The sequence below is a fragment of the Cyprinus carpio genome, chromosome A14 (assembly GCF_018340385.1).
Source record: "Cyprinus carpio isolate SPL01 chromosome A14, ASM1834038v1, whole genome shotgun sequence".
NCBI lineage: Eukaryota > Metazoa > Chordata > Actinopteri > Cypriniformes > Cyprinidae > Cyprinus > Cyprinus carpio.
The window spans coordinates 11,814,802-11,832,053 of NC_056585.1; the positions used below are offsets into that span (position 1 = coordinate 11,814,802).

The 17,252-nt window shown below is 35.1% G+C and overlaps 2 protein-coding genes across 2 annotated transcripts in view; both read right to left on the reverse strand.

Annotated features, from left to right (window-relative positions):
- LOC122133921 (SH2 domain-containing protein 4A-like) overlaps positions 1–17,252 on the reverse strand; it is a 956,524-nt gene that overhangs the window by 752,297 nt on the left and 186,975 nt on the right. The window lies entirely within an intron of this gene.
- LOC109066939 (sorting nexin-25) overlaps positions 1–17,252 on the reverse strand; it is an 825,452-nt gene that overhangs the window by 329,349 nt on the left and 478,851 nt on the right. The window lies entirely within an intron of this gene.

Consider the following 17,252-nt stretch of genomic DNA (forward strand, 5'->3'; position numbering starts at 1 on the left):
CCATTAAACATCATTATATTATTCAAACTTTTTTTTTTTATATACACTAAAAGTTCAAAAGTTTTGGTCGGTAAGATTTTTTAAGTTTTTAAAAGAAGTCTCATGCTCCCTTGCAATCATGCAATCAAAAATACATTAAAAACAATATTCTTGTGAAATACTATTACAGTTTTAAAAAGTTGCTTTATATTTGAATACATTTTAAAATGTAATGAATTCCTGTGATGCTAAAGCTGAATTTTCAGCATCATTACTCCAGTCTTCAGAGTCACATGATCCTTCAGAAATCATTCTAATATGATGATTTGCTGCTCAACTAACATTTATTATTATTATCAATGTTCGGAAACTTTTGTGCTGCTTCATATTTTTTATTTTATTTTTTTATTTTTTAATGGGAAATCATTTTAAGCATAAATTAAGTTAAATACTCATATTTTAAAAAAGGATTTTAATATATTTTAATACAATTTTAATAAATAATAACAATAAAATATATATAAAAAACCTTACCTACCACAAACCTTTGAACAGTAATTGCAATTGCTTACTGCAGGGAAGCATGCATATACTGTATTCAGATGCATCCTCTGTCTACTTCCTTGCAGATGGGTTTTTAGAGCATGAGGGCTACTGAACACATTCGCCTCCCTCCTCCTCCTCCTCCTATTCTCTGGAAGAAATTAAAGCTTAGCTAAAGTGCTCATATCTCATCTGGCATTCTCGAGAAGCACCTTCGATTACACCGACATGACTTAACAATCAGATTCTGAACTGATCTATTATGCGGAGGAACACAGAGGGGTGCACTCTGATTGAACAGACGTTGTGCTCCTCAATGTTTTCCCCTCTGTGGCAAGGTCAGAGAGCCAAGCAGCGCGCCCGCTCAATCAGTAGGGTTAATTAAGAGAAGAAATGAGAGCGCCTCTGGATTGATGCGCCTGTCGAAATAGCGGGCAGCCTTTATGATGGCTGTTGTTATTTTTTAATTGTTATCGGGGGCCAGTGTCATCCTGCCCAGCCATAACAGAGGGAGGCAGAGAATGAGTGACATCGGAGGAGGAGAGCAAAGGCATGGGTGTCAGTGATTCACATTACAACATTTCAGAAAAAAAATAAACAAATAAGCCATGCGTTAAATAAATGCACATTGCACAAAAGTTTCGGGTGGCACAGACAGAAGAGAAGTGTTATCTCTGTTCCAAAACCTAGCAAGCTTCCTACTTAGCATTTTAAGGGTGCTGAAATGTAGTAGGATACCTTGTTTTCAGTTAAATTTTAATGTACGCTTTCCCAGGATATGAGTGAACAATGGTGATTATAAATATGTTTAATTAAACTTTAATTTTATTATAAGGAACTGATAAAATAGTTCAGTCTAGTTAAAGAAATAACACAATAAAAAATTACTTATCAAATACTACTCAAATGATTTCCAAATGAGAAAAAAATCAAAAAATCCTAAAAACAATATTCATAAAAATATTTAAAAATCCTTAAAACAAGATAAATTTACTTTAGTAACACTACATAAGATATTAAACCTTAAGTGAATGTATTTTTAATATGAGTATTAAAGAGCTTTAAATCATTTATGTGTAAAAAAAAAATTAAAATCTGCTAGTGCTGTAAGACAAAATAAGCTTTTATTGACTGAAAACATATCTTAATATATCTAATGTTGTGTTGTTGCTCATGTTGTTTAAATGATTTTAGCACAAGATAAAAAAAAATCTACCAAATGATTGTGTATACATTGTAAAAAAAAACATATTATGAGTTCTTAATTAGTCTGTTTAGACTTGTTTGACAGTAAATGTATTTAAAAAACCTTAAAACAAGATACATTTACTTGAAGAACACTGTACATGAGATATTAAAACTTAAGTGAATGTATTTTAAAATGGTTTTTAATATATTGAAGAGTTTTAACTCATTTACGATTAAAAATAAAATGTAAAATACACTTCAGTCAAAATACACTTGTATTGCCCTAAAAAAGTCTTAATATTTTCTGTAATGTTGTTTCTTAAGTTATCTTTTTTCAAGGATTTTAAGATATTTTGACTAGAAAACAAGACATTTTTTACCCAATTAATGTGGATATGTTGTAAAAAAAAAAAAAAACTTTTTTAATTTTAAAAGTTTTTAATTAGTCTTTTTGACTTGCTGTTGAGTAAAATATATTTTAAAACCCTTAAAATAAATGTATTTGAGCAACACTGGATAAGATAATAAGATATTAAAACTCAAATGTAATATGAGTGTATTTTGTCTTAAAAACTAAAAAAGAAGAGAAAATACTTTGTGTATTGGACTTTTATGTGTGTGTATCATCCTGTTAGCTTTCAACACGGTAACAAGTCAAGTTTTCATGCTGATAAGTGCAGATTTGGTGCTGGTCAGACTGGTTCACAAGCACAACTTCACTAATAAAGTTGGTTAAGCAGCATGATCTTGCTTGGTTAAGCCACCTGGGAATGCCCATGTCGTGAATCAGCGTTCAAAACATGCCCAGTTCTGGAACAGAGTTAGAGAGACGGATCCCACACTAAATTAACCACAACAATTTCGCTGTTTGCTTGCGTGTGCCGCATTACAACCAAGACTTGGCCCGTACACAGATTTGCTTAATATGAGTCTAAACATTTCCTCCGCGCCCATCTGTGCCTGTGTACACAAGAGAAACCTGCCACGTCGAATCCTCAGCGCCGAGCGCTAGATTGCAGGGAGCAAGGGACAGGAAGAGAGATAAACACACAATAAGGGATAAAGGGATAGAGAAAGTGTGGAAGAGAGAGCGAGAGCATGGGTTAGAGAAAAAAGCACCCCGGCGAGAGAGCTGCGAGCGTGATAGAGAGAGAAAGAGAGGAGCAGTAAGACTGCAAGAGAGAGAGAGAGGAGTTTACCCTGTAGGCTCATAGCTTTATTATTATAGTATGCGGACACTGATTTATTTGGCGGCTGCAGGCACCCGCACTAAAACTCATTTCAGTTGTACTGATGTTGATTCTCTCTCTCTCTCACACACTCCTCTGGCTCTGCATTGTGAGCCCACTGGACTGTGTGCCACTGTCACCCCACAATGCACAATCAATTGCATGAAAATAATCACCACTGCTAATGTTTTTCTAATGAAGATGCCCAAAATAGTCTGTATTTAATCTTCTTTTATGGAGTGCACTTTTTTTTTGTTTTCACAGCGCTGTATTTTCACTATTAATAATGACTTGATGAATTTCCTTTGTCTTATTTTGCAGTTAATTTTAATGAGATTATCAACACTGAGCACTCTAGTCTATTTAAGCATTACTGGCCCGCATGGAATCCGTGGCCACTGATTTCTGGAGATTTGGAACGTGTTTGTGTGTTTTGCACACACCGTTAGCATAAATTGCTTTCAGACAGGTTGCCTGAACACTCTGCAATTGGTCGGTAAAACAGATAGCCCCGCCCCCTAACTTACACCACTGGTTGAAAGAATTCAATCAGGATGCACAAAAAAAGAGGAATTTTAATGGATTTTTGTGGCAATTTATAAATTGCTTACCTATAGTTGTCTCTGCATATTCAGCTGAAATAGGAAAGTATTTTAACATTGCAATATAATGGTGTCATTCCAACTCCAAATTTAATGTTGCAGTCACACTTTACACTTTAATCTTGCTAATGAAGTAAATGATTTGGCAGGATAATTGTTTATTCTGCTTATTATTATTATTAATAATAAAACTATTTATTGAACATTGGTCACTTTTATCACAATGCAGTTGTCTGATTTATAAAAGCACTTTTGATTACATTGCTTTAATTTATTACACTGGAAACCACGCTTGTGTTCTTGTATTGAGATTTCAATCTGTTATGTTAAACTTACGTTTACATGTATTCATTTACACTGTAAAAAATGATTTTCTAAATAAGTATTTCTTGTTTTTTTTCAGTAAATATTTAAAAATTCTTAAATCAAGACTATGCAAAATGACAAGATATAAAGAGATATTTTTCTGGAAAAATAAGCAGATCAAAATTAAGTTTTCTAAGCATAAACTCAATTTTGATAAATATTTCAGAAAACAAGACTTCATACATTAACTAACTTTGCTTCTCAAGTAAACGTATCTTGAGTCTTAAGATATTTTCACTGTAAAACAATTTCGAAATACTGATTAAGAAAATCTTTTATTTTATTTATTTATTTGTTATTTTTTTTGTGGTGTATAGCAGACGATTATCCAAAGTGACCTACAGGTGAGGAATATAAAAACAAGTGAAGCTAGAAGTATTTGGCAAACCACTATATTATCACTATACAAAATTTTCAGGTCAGAGTTTACCAAATATGAGCTTTGTACACATCAACAGATGAATCAATGAATCAACAAAGAATCAGGGTTGAATAGAAATCATAGCTTGACTGCAACTGCACACATTTTACCGTGATTGTACCTCCAATCCAGTGCGGAAACATGTGCTGATTCCGTCTGGGCCTGATTATTTGCCTCAGTGTTGGCTTTGAATGATGGTTGTGTCTATAAAAGACCAGAGTAATGCAGCTGGCCAATCAGAGCTCCCTCATTGCTGCACATGCTCAGTCATGCTCATGTGACATTTCATAAACATTAAGGAACTGAAGTGGGGAAAATACTTTAATAGCACACAAGATTAAGTTTTAAATAGTCATTATACTTGAAATACTTGCCATTCGGTGACTGGTTGAGTGGACATGTGGAGTGTGCTGTGGTTCAAGCATGTCTTTCTGTGCCATGTTGGACTTGCCTTTAATAAACCTCCTCCACACAAACACATCTGAAACCTTCCTGGACCACTGCCCTCTGGGTCACTTTTCAGACCTGTTTTACTGTGCCGCTTCTTTCCTCTGCTCATCTTCTGTTAATGTGTCCTGTTTCCTATCAGGTGTAAAAATGAGAATTCACTGTTTGTGTGATCCATGGTAATGTACCATCTGAAATAAACAAAAGCAAACAAATCAGCCGTGCTTGTCTAGATGTCACCTTCTCTGCCTGTTGTAGCTGAAAGACACAGCATGTGTCAGCATGAACGTGCAGAAATGAGATTAAATGGAGCTCAAACTGAGACTTTTGCAAAAGTCTGCTGCTTCTCAGGTTTTTCGTTTGAGAAAATACCTCAGTAATCTCACATATGTCTCCACATGAAGTCTGCAATCAAAACAGATTCAATATACAGTAAGCTCGAGCATTTCTCATTAAACTCTTTCTCTTGACCAAATTATCTATATTCAAATTATAGCTCTATACTTATACTGTACTGTTCAAAAGTTTGTCTATAAGAATATATTTTTTAAAAGTGCCATACTTTTACTTTAAAAATGTTTTAAAGTCGCTTATGCTAAAAAATACAGTAAAACAGTGATGTTGTGAAATATAATTTAAAAAAAAACAGTAAAAGTGATATTGTGAAATATAATTACAAATTAAAATAACTGTTATATGTTTTAAATTATGAGATAATGGATCACAAATAATTAAATTATTCATTAGCAATGTTGAAAACAGTTGCTTAATAGTTTTGTGCAAACCATGAATCAGGATTCTTATAAAGTTGAAAATAAAGTTCAAAAGAACAGCATTGATTTTCACATAGGAATCTTTTGTAACATTATAAATGTCTTAACTGTCACTTTTGATTCATTTTAATGCACTCTTTCTGAATAGAAGTTTCTTTAAAAAAAGATCCTGACCCCAAACTTTTGGACTCATGAATGATTTTGCTTAGATGTTTGTTTGTCAGATGTTAAGATGAGCCCCCCAAAAAATATGTGTAGGATTGTATGGATGAAGTTGATCAGACAGATAGCTCGGTGCTAGATTATTTGTAGATTTAAAAACGTTAATTATTTAAAGATTTAAATAATTTTAATTTATTTATTAAACATATTATTGTCCAACAACAATATTGGACCCCATTGACTTTCATTGTACAGACAAAAACAGTCCTTCAAAAGATCTAGTTCATGGAGAAGAAAGAAAGTCATTCAGGTTTGAGTAAATGATGACAGAATTTTCTTTTTGGGTGAACTATCCCTTTTAATTGCCATCTGGGTGTGTGTTTAATGTTTCATGTTTTGCATATATTATCTGTGATTCACAAGCACTCTGAAGTGAAGTGAGTTTGTTCAGTCGGTGACCTCCTCTGGGGTGTGTCATTCTTCTGTTTGCTTCTGGGTTAATCAGAGAATCATCACCTCTGATAAAGGCAGCCGAGGTGCTGGTGGAGTCTCTCCAGCATATGGAAGCCGGCGAGAAAGCGTTTATTTATTAATCAGATTTCTCTGTATCCCACTGTGTTTAATCACGCAGTCTGTGATCTCTGTCTTCCCCTCCCAGAATACATCTCTGTTAGCACAAGCATACGTGAACACTCTCCTGCCATAGCCACTGCCCTCCAATGAGCACTTCAGATCATAATTCTCCAAAGAGACATCAACTTTTACACTGGGGATGTTTGAGTTTTGTGTTTGCGAGGATTTGTCTCTGCCTGACTGCTCAAGAAATCCAGGACCCCTCCTCTGCTTCTCTCTGTTTCGCTCTATAATTGAGCGGCGTCTCCTTCTCTGGCCAGAAGGCAGGCTTGATAGTTTTATCATTTAATAAGGCAATCGACTACATCAGTCAGACTTTCTCTCTCTCTCTGTTTTTCTTTAAAGAGATCCACAAATGAAAAGACTGTCATTAACTACTCATCCTCATGTCTGACTTACCTTCTTCCATGGAACATGTATGGTGTTTTTTTTTTTAAAGAATATACTGGTGAATAAATTCAGTGTAATGCCTCTGATAGAAGTATCATAAAAGCAGTGTGAACCATTCAGGCAAGTCATCAGTATTATTTGAGTATTATTTACAGTATGTACTATTAGAGGTTTTATTAATTTTGATTTAGCATTTATTGTTATATTTTCAGTTTGTCTTTGGACTTTTATATTCCCTGTGTATGCTTTTCCCCTGTTTGCTGTGTGGCTTGTTTGTCTCCATAGTTACTCTTGTTGGTTCCCTTGTTTACTCATTGACCTTGTGTTCCTCGTTGTTGTTTCCATTAGTTATTTTATTAAACACTGCAAATAGATCCATGCCTCAATCTGCTTACTCCTGCCTATATATATGTATGTATACACACACACACACACACACACACACACACACACACACACACACACAGTGTGTGTGTATATATATGTGTATATATATATATATATATATATATATATATATATATATATATATATATATATATATGTATATATATATATATATATATATAACACACACACACACACACACACACACACACACACACACACACACACACTTTATTTAATTTAACAACCACATTTTTAAATAGTTTTAGTTTTAAATAACATCTCTGGATGTCATACGATAGCTTTGCTTGAGGAACAGTCATTATTCACTGAAAGTCATTAGTTTTGTGAACAAATCATTCTTTTAAGTCAGATTTTAAATGAACTGATTGATCCAGTTCACAAAAAAGAACTGATCCAGTTCTTAATTGCCATTAATAGCTTACCGAAGGTGAGATTATTTGTGAATAATGACTTTAATTTCAGTTTGTTCCTCAGACAATGTTATCATATGGCTTCAGAAGACCTGAAACAGAGTGCACAAGTCAAGACTATTTTTTATGGAGCTATTGCCTTTTTGAAGCGTGAAAAATATAGTCCCCATTCATTGTGACTCAAAAGAGTGACTATTACATCATTCAGAAATTTTCCACGAAATAATGAAAGTCATACGGGTTTGGAATGAGGGTGACTAAATGATGACAGAGTTCATCTTTGGCTGAACTATTCCTGCAAACATTGGGATGATTCAGTACTGAGATTCCTGCTGTAACCAGCCAGGTTCCCCGGGGAAGCTTTACTCTACTCCACTCTATCTACAGTCAATTAGAAATGGAGAAATGGAGGAGGAAAGTAGAGATAGAGAACACAAGGAAACAATGTAAAGCTTTTAATCTGGTAATGGAGGGATGGTCTGATTCATTTAATAGCTTGAGCACAGACATTGTTTGGGTTTGTATTAAACATTTATGTGGCTAATGCTGCGGAAGACAAATAGTGCAAACTTGACATCAGTTGTATCAATTTTTACTTCAGACTACAGGCTGATTCACTTTTATATCCATAATACGGGGCCCTGGAGGGCCAAGTTATACAATGAATTATCTTTGTCCAGACAGGTACTGACTGAGTGCTGCTCATGTTTACTGTGAAACTGACCAATGCCTGCTGACATTAAGGTTGTGCCAAATTAAATTAAATATTTGCTTAAATAATTAAATATTGTCTTTCTTTCAGTTCAGGAGTGTGATTTTAATTTGCTACATTTCACAGGATGTTCAATTGCAAAGTCAGAAAGAGGAATTGACTGAATTACAATTCAAATTTAATTTAACACATATAATGCATTTTGGGAAATGAAGCGTTCTTCCACCCAAGACCACAAAAGTTAAATTATTAAATATGAGGAAATATACACTATGGCAAACATCTGAAGTATGTCTTCACCAGTTTGCTTTTCTGGTAAGAAATTACAGTCATATGTATATCTTTGAATATCAATTCATTTTAATTCTACATCGTTACAGTTCTTTATCTTGTTTGGGACCCTAATTCAAATTAAAAATAAATAAATAAATAAATAAATAATTTAAAAAATCATTTAAGATTTAAAAAATAATTCTCAGTTCAGTTCTGAATGATCCACAACCCTGCCTCACGTTCACAGTAGCCGCTCGCTACATTCATTCACAGTAAGCCAACCAATCACTGCTCACATCCACAGTTTATTCACCAATTACAGCAAACATTCCTTAGCCAAGCAAATCTTTGACTTTATGCTAATAAATCAGGTTTTCAATTAGATTTGACACTCGCTCTTGTCAAAAACAAACTTTTCTGTTACTCTGGAAAAAAAAAGTCAATTTTCCCCTCAAGTCCACTTAATAACTCACAAAAATATCCCATGTCTCATTATTTTTCATGCATATGTGATTCTATTCAATTTGTTCCCCGAGGACGTCGTGTTCATTCTCTTCACACATGGATATTTTTAGAAAATGCTGAAACCGGAACAGTGGGGCCGATACAGAAATGACTTGCTGACAAATTGGCGCAGGCTTATGTAAGAAATTGGCTCTGATTAGTTCCACGTCTATCAAAATCCTTGAGGGTCAAAAGGTCAAGTAGACGCTCATAAACCTTGTGCAGGAGTCATCCATTTACCTGCCTCGGGTGAAGGTCTCAGATGTTAATGCTTACAGTGGAAATCTTTCATTGAATTTTTTCACCGCCCCATGAAATTAGCGTCCACATATAAAATTTTTTTGCAAAGTATCACATTAACCAAAGCTCTGTGAAATGTATCCATTATCGCAAGCAAGGCTTTTCCTTCGGCAACATGGCTTTGGTCTCAAGTGGTGGCCATCTCTTGGGCAGAGGATTATGGGGTGGGAAGATGCTCAGGATTGTTGAGTCATGCTGTTTGAGAGCAGGGCTGGAGGCGGCCGTGCATCTCCAAGGCTCATAGATTTGAGTACACTGATAGGTTGTCACAGGAAACACAGAACTCTGCACTGCAGAGAGAGAGAGAGAGAGAGAGTGAGATAGAGTTGTGTTATCAATACGGTCTACTGAAGCGTGTCATAATGTGCTTTTTTATGGTACTTTCTGTATTAAAACCTTTAATTGAGTCACACACAATGAAAATGATCCAGAATTTTCCTCCTGACAGGGACCAAAGTTAGACATTTCACAGAAGACAATGAGAACAAAGAAATATTGTGTCATAGACTGATCGACCTGTAGACACAGACTGAATCCATTTGTCTTTTGTCATTTCAGTTGTGTATTACCTGGTTCATTCGGGGCTGCTAGGTTTCTGTAGCTTGGTTTGAATTGGCCACAGACAGTAAAAGGGTGGGTTCACACCAAGGACAATAACTATAACGTATAACGTTAAAGTTTTAATAGTTCTAATTCTATGAGAATAGTAAAGTCCACACCAACCATATCGATAATGACACAAAGGAACAATATCACTGAAATCACTTTCAGAGCATTTTGTTCCCAGTAAACAATAAAAACTGTGAAAGCCAAACAGAATCAATCCTGACTTTAAAGAGCTTGAGTTATTAAAGTAGCAGTTGACAAAACTGCAGTGTGAGCTTATAATAAACTATGTTATCATGCATTGATGTGAACGTTAATATAGTTCTAGTCAACTAGTCATCTTCTAGTCAAGGTACGACTTTGGAGGTTGCAATATATATTCAAACTTGACTACAGTAGCTGTATAAGATAAAAATGAGTAAATTAGATGTGTATCCGGACTGAATGTGTTTTGAAATGTGAAAGGCAGCAAACAAGGAAGGAAAAAATAAAGGTATATTTCACAATTTTAAGACCTGAAAATATTTTTTTAAATATTTGAAAATGATAATATTTAATAATAAAATAATAATAATATTTGAAAAGTGTGTATATATAAATATATACACATACTTTTCAAATATAATACAATAATATATAATTCTCTATAAAAACGCATTAAATTTAATTTCACACACACACACACACACACAGTATAGTATAGTATAGTATAGTATTTATATTTAGTTGTTCATTTAAATTGAATATTATGGTGTGAAATGGTCCTTTATTTTTCCTTGTCATGTCAGAGCTGAGGAACTGCTTTTGAGTTAAATGGAAATGCTAATAAGTGGCTTGGTGTTGTACACCTCCATGAGATGAACCAACCAGAAAAAAAATGATTAACAAGATACCATGTTTGTTTAATTTTATTAGTGATGTGATGCAGGCTAGACAATCACGATATGAGGTCTCAGCCTTTCTCTATTCAAACATACACTTACATGACAACGGCACAGCTGAGATGGCCACTGAAGGGAGCGACATGCTTTAGAGAGACTGTGGTTCAGCCCAGTACAGCCTGTGAGAGGTTTGCCAGAGCGCCAGGCATCATTCCAGAACATCTTTATTTCATTACAGCAGTAGCTCAGCAGTCGGTCCGTGTCTCTCGAAGGCTCCGTCTGTTTCAGCTGCTCTTCCTACATCTGATTAAGAGACAGCACAACATCAATAGTCTGCATTCAGAACTAGTTTGACTTCAGCAAAGGCATTGCCAAAGCAATGGAATTTCTTAATGCATAACACTGTCAATTAAATATTGATAAAAAAACGCAAATATAGACCAATTATAGTCACCAATAAAATCCAAGTACCACCTAGTAACAGCATTCCCTCTGAGAGGCACGATACGTAAGCAAAAGTTTCTCGGCTTCTCCTTTGCCGAGATAATCCGTCCACCTCACAGGTGTGGTATATCAAGATGCTGATTAGATAGCATGATTATTGCACAGGTGTGCCTTAGGCTGGCCACAATAAAAGGCCATTTTAACACAGTTTTAGATAGATTTGTGAACAATATTTGAGAGAAATAGGCCTTTTAAGCAATGCAAAAACATTCTTCTTTTTTTGTGTGTGTGTGTGTGTGTGTGTGTGTGTGTGTGTGTGTGTGTTGTTTCCCAGTATAATCTAAGCATTCTTATAATCAAGATATATTTACTTGGAAAGTGCCTTAAGATATGAAGTCTTGTTTTCTGAAAAATGTGCCTATGAAAAATAGCCGAAGGCAAAATAACACTAGTTGGAATTTTTTGTTGTTTGAAACATAAACTCATTATTTTAAACATAAACTTCATTTTGAAAATAAACAAACTACAATTTAAATTGACTACAATTTAAATTGAGACTTTCATTCTTGGTAATTTTTTTGACTTTAAAATGAAGTTTATTTAAGCCGAAATAACACTAGTCTTCAACTTTTCTGAATCATACTACTAAAACTCATAACCGAAGAACTTTGATTTGTTTTTGTGAAGAATCATTTTCTTGAAACTGATAACCGAAGAACTTTGATTTGTTTTTGTGAACTGAATCAACTGATTCATTACAAAGACCTGACATAAGAATGATTCATTCACAAATTGGGCAACTCATGAATAGTTATTAACTCATTATGCAGCACTGGGTCAATTTTTTTTAGGCTGTTCATTACAAAATTTTAAACATTTTCATACAGATGCTGGTCATATAATTAGAATATCATCAAAAAGTTGATTTATTTCAATAATTCCATTCAAAAAGTGAAACTTGTATATTATATTTATTCATTACACACAGACTGATATATTTCAAATGTTTATTTCTTTTAATTTTGATATTTATAACTGACAACTAAGGAAAATCCCAAAAATTCAGTATCTCAGAAAATTAGAATATTGTGAAAAGGTTCAATATGAAGACACCTGGTGCCACACTCTAATCAGTTAATTAACTCAAAACACCTGCAAAGCCTTTAAATGGTCTCTCAGTCTAGTTCTGTAGGTTACACAATCATGGGGAAGACTGCTGAATTGACAGTTGTCCAAAAGACAACCGTTGACACCTTGCACAAGGAGACACAAAAAGACACAAAAGGTCATTGCAAAAGAGGCTGGCTGTTCACAGAGCTCTATGTCCAAGCACATTAATAGAGAGGCGAAGGGAAAGAAAAGATGTGATAGAAAAAAGTGTACAAGCAATAGGGATAAGCGCACCCTGGAGAGGATTGTGAAACAAAACCCATTCAAAAATGTGGGGGAGATTCACTGCAGCTGGAGTCAGTGCTTCAAGAACCAATACACAAAGACGTATGCAAGACATGGGTTTCAGCTGTCGCATTCCTTATGTTAAGCCACTCTTGAACAACAGACAGCGTCAGAAGTGTCTCGCTTCAAAAAGGACTGGACTTCTGCTGAGTAGTCCAAAGTTATGTTCTCTGATGAAAAGTAAATTTTGCATTTCCTTTGGATATAAGGGTCCCAGAGTCTGGAGGAAGAGAGGAGAGGCACACAATCCACATTTCTTGAGGTCCAGTGTAAAGTTTTTTTTTCCACAGTCAGTGATGGTTTGCGGTGGCCATGTCCATCCGCTGGTGTTGGTCCACTGTGTTTTCTGAGGTCCAAGGTCAACACCAGCCGTATACCAGGAAGTTTTTTTTAGAGAAACTTCATGCTTCCTGCTGCTGACCAACTTTATGGAGATGCAGATTTCATTTTCCAACAGGACTTGGCACACAGTGCCAAAGCTACCAGTACCTGGTTTAAGGACCATGGTATCCCTGTTCTTAATTGGCTAGCAAACTCGCCTGACCTTAACCCCATAGAAAATCTATGGGGGTATTGGAAGAGGAAGATGCGATATGCCAGACCCAAAAATGCAGAAGAGCTGAAGGCCACTATCAGAGCACCCCTGGGCTCTCATAAAAACACCTGAGGCAGTGCCACAGACTGATCGACTCCCATGCCACGCCGCATTGCTGCAGTAATTCAGGCAAAAAGGAAATAACCCCCAACTAGTATTAAGTGCTGTACATGCTCATACTTTTCATTTTTATACTTTTTTTAGTTGGCCAAGATTTCTAAAAATCCTTTCTCTTTGTATTGGTCTTAAGTTATATATTCTAATTTTCTTGAGATACTGAATTTGGGGATTTTTCCTTAGTTGTCAGTTATATCATCAAATTAAAAGAAATAAAAATACACATTTAAAATATATCAGTCTGTGTGTAATGAATGAAATATAATATACAAGTTTCACTTTTTGAATGGAATTAGTGAAATAAATCAACTTTTTGATGATATTCTAATTATATGACCAGCACCTGTATATGAACCCCGTTTTCATGGTCTTTTTATGATGCTTTTTTTGGTAATTTTAGACCACCAGTCCTCATTTACTTTCATTATATTGATAACAGCCAAGAAAGTATTTTTTTGTGTGTGTGTGTTTGTGTGTGTGTGTAAATAATGACAGAATGATAATTCTGGGGGTGAAATATTTATTTTCCCAGAGAAAAAAAAAGATGGGAACATATCTAAATATTAAATATAGTTCTAAAACTCTTACTGCTAATTAACATATCAAACAAATGAATATTATGAAACAATGATTTGTTTGGAGAGGCCTGTGAATTAAAAAAAATAACCATAGTTTCCAAACAGTATAATGTCCTACAATCTGATTTCTCTCTTTTCCTCTTCAGAATCTTGCACTCTTTCAGGGTGTGTGTGTGTGTGTGTGTGTGTGTGTGTGTGTGTTTTCAAACTTTTGTGTGTGTGTGTGTGTGTGTGTTTTCAAACGGGTAGTTTGCTCTCTAATGGGGCTTGTGTTTTTAATGAGCACTAAGCTCTTGCCGTTTGCACACTCATATTCGGTCCCCTTCATTACTTCTTTATCACCCTCTCTCTCCATCTCCATCCCTCCATCACCTGAACAGCACTTCTTTACTCCACTTCTTTCTTTTCTGTAGTTTAATTACACTTGTTCTCTCTCGGTGCATTAGTATGGGTGTAGGGTGGTAACCGAAGTCTTTCTATACTTCACTGATCTTGTGCTTCACTAATAACAGCCGCTGCAGTAATTTATAGTGTGTTGTCTGTTTTAAAGGCATCAGCATGTTTAATACACCTGCTCCACACAGTCACGCTCTTCTTCAGAGCGTCTCATCTCTCTCTCTCTCTGATGCTTGCTCATGCCACCACCTCAGGCGCTAAAATTCTGTCTTGCTGTTTTCCCCCTTTTTTCTCGCCCTTTGTAATTTTTTCCCCTCTTCGTTTCATTCTCCTCTCCTCCCTTCCCACCCCCACCGTCCATCTGCAGAACCTTGTGCATATCTGAGCTTTTTATCTCTTCGTTGCTCCATCCATCACTCTGTTTGTGTGCTGCTTCCATCCATTTTTCTCACTCTTTCCTTGTCATTAATTCAAGATGACATCAGATCTATCGCTTTCACTTCCTCTCGCTCTTCTCCTCTTTATTTTTTCCGTCGGGGGGTCACCTCTCTCTCTGAGTACGTTCCTATCGCCTGATATTGGGCTCAAGTGCTCTTTTCAGGGTGTTCATATGGAGTACAGTATGAAAGGGCATTTTGTATACTTAGTTGACAGAAAACGGGTTTCCGTCTGCCAAATTCCATGAAAATTTTTGATTTATGCACATATGCTATCAACTTCACATAAATTTTAATGTGTAAGAGAAAGTATGCAGAATGCTGAAACACCTTTAAAATATTCACAAGTTTAAAATTTTTTATTAGGGCTATATAGTTTTTATATGTATTTTATTTATTAATTATTAAAAATAATGAATGAGTGAATTAATAAAATTATTAAAAATAATATATAGCCAAAAATTGGGTAACTTTGCAATATCTATTTTATATATAGTATTTTGTCTAGTGACCTTCTAGATATATCCCAGTATGTAGGGAGCAGTGAACACTTCAGAAAGCAGTTTGTCTCTCTATCACACATCTACACCTGGTCCTGCGACTACTGCTGTGTCTGGCTGTTCTGTGGATGCAGTAATGGAGTCCTTGAACTCGTTAGCTGTGAACAGTCTAATCCCACATGCTTTCAACCCCCAACAGGTGCTGAGTGCAACCCGACACTCGTTTGTGCAGGATGGAGGGAAAGAATGCTGCAGAGAAAAGAGAACAATCTGGAGGGCTCACAGGAAGAAAGAGGGAGGCCAGTTCTCATGGGGAAAGAGCAGAGAGAGAAACTTCAAAACCTCCTCTGTACAATGAGAAGTTCTCACACATACACTCACACGCAAAACTTCTGTCACAACTTTGTCGCCTTTTTTATCTCCCCTTTCTTTCATTTTTTCTTGTAGGCATTTGTTTGGATCATTACATGTGAGCTTTTGCCGCAGCTGGTGGTCACATGCGAGCCACAAGTCTAAGTTATTTAAATTAGATTAGATAATATATCAAAGCAATTGTTCACTACTGTGCAAAAAAAAACAAAAAAAACAAAACAAACAACAACATTAAAAACCAACCAAATGATCAATAAAACTAGACCAATATCAAAACTCAAAATATTCCCTATTATGCGTTCTCAGATTTCCTTTCGTTTGTAGGCCTACTGTATAATGCAAGTAACAGGATGACACGTTTAGAAAGAACAAAGTCTGACAAATTCAGGGTCACTGACAGATGAGTTTTATTATTTACAAAGTACAGTACGTTCTACTGAGGCAGGGCAGGCTGGAGGGGGTTGATAATATATATATTTATGCACACAGAACCGTGCTGCTTTTACTTCATATGTAGGCACATTACCCATAGTTCCCTTATTTCTGCTTACATGCCATTTCATCTGTACATTCAACGTATCTAAATCATAACCACAGCGGTCTGTCAGTTTCCATTAAATATAGTATCCATCAGATCCGTTTTGACTTGCACAAGCAGTTTGTTGGTCAAAATCCTTACAAATCAAATTTTTGCAAAATGTCAAATGCAATTTGGAGATTTTACACATTTTTGTATTTCTATGAGATATTATTTTAAACAATAATTTATTGAAAATAAATTAGAAAAAAAAAATACAAAATAAAAAAAAACAAAAGAAACTCTGTCTATAGACAGTATATGTATGTTTATATATATATATATATATATATATATATATATATATATATATATATATATATATATAGTCTAACACAACTTAAACCACTTTTTGTAAAATCACGTTGACAAAATGGCATAATGTATTTAAAATAATGACAATTTCATTAATTAAATAAGAAAACAAGTAACACTTTTCAATTAGTGTAAAAATAACTTTTTGTGAATATTTCAAGCAATTTTGGTACCACAGATCATATAAAGCAGGTGTGTAAAGTGTGTAATATTCTTTGCTATAGTATAATAAAATGTGCAATATTTTTAGCTGTTCTGAGAAAAGCACGTTGCAACCTGCAGCCATTTTCACACAATCCAGGACAGTTTGAAATTTTTGATGTAATCTTTTAAAAGAGCGAATGCAATCAGAAGCACTGTGTCTGAGAACCTGCGGATGACTCACATAATTCCCGGATGGGGTGATGAGCTTTGCAGAGAACATGCTTTTCACTCTGACACAACAGGAGTCAATCTCCAGGCCTCTGTGAAACTTTAAATGAAAAAATGGAAGCAGAGAGAGAAATGAAGGAAAACGGCTCTCCTTAGATACCTCTTCCGAGAAACAATCAGGACGGAGACATTCACTGTTCTCAAGTACTTTAAGAGGTAAATGGACTGTCAATCACGGGCTTCTGAATAAAACAAATTATCCAT